Source organism: Sciurus vulgaris (assembly GCF_902686455.1).
Source record: "Sciurus vulgaris genome assembly, chromosome: 7".
Classification (NCBI taxonomy): Eukaryota; Metazoa; Chordata; class Mammalia; order Rodentia; family Sciuridae; genus Sciurus; species Sciurus vulgaris.
Genome location: NC_136467.1, coordinates 154,222,646 through 154,225,731, shown reverse-complemented (window position 1 = coordinate 154,225,731; position 3,086 = coordinate 154,222,646). Strand labels below are relative to the sequence as shown.

The following is a 3,086-nucleotide window of genomic DNA, read 5'->3' as shown; positions in this document are numbered from 1 at the left end:
CGGGCCAGCTGGGGAAGACGTGGCTGGCGTGTTAGCCTGTGAAGAGGGCTGCGGCATCTCACACGCCTTTCTCTAAGAGAGAAGAAAGCAGGTGTAAGGAGATACTTAGCTCTCAGGAGGAGAGCTGAGCAATGCCAACGTCAGTGCCTGGAGGACAGACTCCTCTTTGTTAATGTGGACAGAAGTCCTACCAGCAGGGCCAAAAGACCCACGAGGGAGCGATGATACTGGAATAGGAGCAGGGATGGATGCATGAGGCGCTCATGACCTCTTCTCCAGGGCAGTGACCCTATTCTGCTTGGCTAATGGTTGAGCCCAATGCTGAGGAACAGCCACAAGCATCCATGACCTGGGAGTGGGAAGCAGATGAGAGGGTGGGTTAGAACTCTCTGCTTTTGCATTCTTTAATGTACGTGTGTGTACCTCCTCTACTGCACGCTCATCTCCGAGCAGGCTGTTGAATGACAGTGCTTCTGGGGACTGGGGTGCAGAGCGGGACACCTTGACTGGATTTTACTTTGCAGCTCATCATCTGCATTTGCAAAAGCCTGGAATTTATGGACATTATATCATGTGGCAAAAGGGACTTGGAAAATGTGATTAAGCTTTCTACGTGGCTCTCCTCAAGGATGACACCATGTTCAGTTCCAGCGCCAAGATCATGAAGCCCAATGGTAAGAAGCCAGAGGAGTTGGAGCCGGGCATCTGGCAGGCACTGCTAGAGCTGGAGATGAACCCGGACCTCAGAGCCCAGCTGCGGGGGCTCAACATCACATCACGGCGCCCGAGGAAATTGGAGTTGGTGGTGGTCGGAAAGCTATCATCACATTTGTTCCAGCTCCTCAGCTGAAATCTTTCCAGAAAATCCAAGTCCAGCTTGTGTGTGAATTGGAGAAGAAGTTCAGAGGGAAGCATTTGGTTTTCATTGCTCAGAGGAGAATTCTGCCTAAACCAACCCTAAAAAGCCACACAAAAACCAAGCAAAAGCACCCCAGAAGCTGCGCTCTGACAGCTGTGCATGATGCCATCCTTGGACTTGCTCTTCCCGAGTGAAGCTGTGGGCAAGAGGGTTCGAGTGAAGCTGGGCAGCAGCAGCGCATCAAAGCTCACCGGACGAAGCACAGCAGAACAATGTGGAACACCAGGTGGAAACCTTTTCTGGTGTCTCTAAGACGCTCACGGGCAAGGATATTAATTTTGAATTCCCAGAGTTTCAGTTGTAAACAAAATGACTCGATAAAGTTATCATTTACAGTTAAAAAAAAAAAGAAAGAAAGAAAAAAAAGAAAATGTGATTAAATGACGGATCTTGAAACGGGAGGTTATTCTGGAAAAGACCACCAACAAAGGGTTGCAGGAGTCTGGGGAAGTCAGGCTCCCTGATGGACCGCCCCTCGAAGCTCCTCCTGCCCTCTGGCTTGTGGAGGACTGGAGTGTGGCCTTGCTACCTGGTTCTGTTCTAAGACGCTGTTACCTGATGGTATTTGTTGTCTGATTCAGACTCAGTATGATGCTCGGAGATGTGGGAAACGTGCGGTTGACAGGCCTTTCCAGAGCTTCCTTTAACTCTACCAATGCAGTGTCAGTAGGTCTGTCCTTGGTGCTTCCTCCTAGCAGCAGAGCTCTACAGACTCAGGAGGTGGGTTGGCAGGTTCAGATTGCGTCCCGTCCCATGCTGCACAGATGTGGCTACCGCCGCCGGCCTGAGGACTGCCGGTGGCGCATGTGGATCCAGGCTGGGTGGAGCAGCTCTGGTGCCCTGGCTGGAGCTGCTGCCAAGGCTGAGTCCCGACCACATTTGCTGCAGAGCAGAAGGAGCTTTGATCATGCGATTTGGAAACGAGAATCTTAGGACACTCTTCCTACTGATTTGTTTTTTTCTGTACCAGGATTTAAACCTGGGGGCGCTTAACCACTGAGCCACATACCCAGCCCATTTTATATTTTGTTTAGAGACAGGATCTCACTAAGTTACTTTGGGCTGGCTAAGTTACTGAAGATAGCTTTGAACTTGAGACCCTCTTGCCTCAGCCTCCTGAGCCACTGGGATTACAAGGAATGTGTCACAGTGCCCAGCTCCCTTTTTATCTTTTTTAAATTTGCTGACAACATTATATATGATTATAATGTACAATATGCTATCACAAAATACGTGGGCATTGTGGCATGACTAACTCAATCTAAGTAATGTATACATTGTCCTGCATACATTAAATTCTTTCACGGTGAAAATGGGAATACTTAAAATCTGTTCTCTTAGCAATTTTCAAGGGTAGGACGTTGTACATTCTCACACTCGCCCGTTGTAGAGCCCATCTCCTGACCTCACTCCTGTCTAGCTCTATTCTGTAACCAGCGTTTCCCCTCTCCTTTCACCCATGGTGACCATCATCCCCTCTCCATCTCTGTCAGCCCTTTTGGATTCCATCCATGAGTGAGATCATGCAGTTCTTGTCCCTCTGTGCCTGGCATACTTCAAAGGACATAATGGCCTCAGGTCCATCCACGTTGCCTCAAATGACAGGCTGTCCTTCTTTGTTAAAGTGGAACAGTGCTCTAGGGTGCCTGATACTGTGTTCCCCTTATCCCTTTATCTGTTGGTGGATTCTGTTCCTTGGCTGTTGGGAACAGTGCCGCAGTGAACTTGAGATGCAGGTGTCTCTCAGACATGCAGATTTCCTTTGCTTTGGATGCACACCAAGGAATGGAATTGCAAGATCATATTGGAGGTCTACATTTACTTTTTGGAGGCAGTTCATGCTGTTTTCCATATGAGGTGTGCTCATTACATCCCCACCACCAGTGTGGGGGCTTCCCTTTTCTCCATATCCTCTTGGACAGTTATCTTTAGGTAACAACCATTCCAACGGGGGCGAGGCGATATGTCACTGGGGTTTTAATTGTGTTTCTCTGACAACTAGCTGATATTGAGCCATTTTTTTAATACAAAGTTCTTTGTAGGTCTTCTTTCGAGAATCATCTCTTCAGATCTTTGCTCGGTTTTTGAGTTGTTTTCTTACTATTCGGTTATTTCAGCTTCTTCTGTATGATAGATATTGATCCCTGGCTGGAGCTGTGGTTTGAAA

At 48.1% G+C, this 3,086-nt stretch overlaps 1 pseudogene across 1 annotated transcript; it reads left to right on the top strand.

Annotated features, from left to right (window-relative positions):
- Window positions 1-637: 637 nt before the first annotated feature.
- On the top strand, window positions 638-1,235 carry LOC306666268 (small ribosomal subunit protein eS7-like; annotated as a pseudogene). The gene has a single exon. The product of its transcript is annotated as a small ribosomal subunit protein eS7-like (transcript).
- Window positions 1,236-3,086: the final 1,851 nt, after the last annotated feature.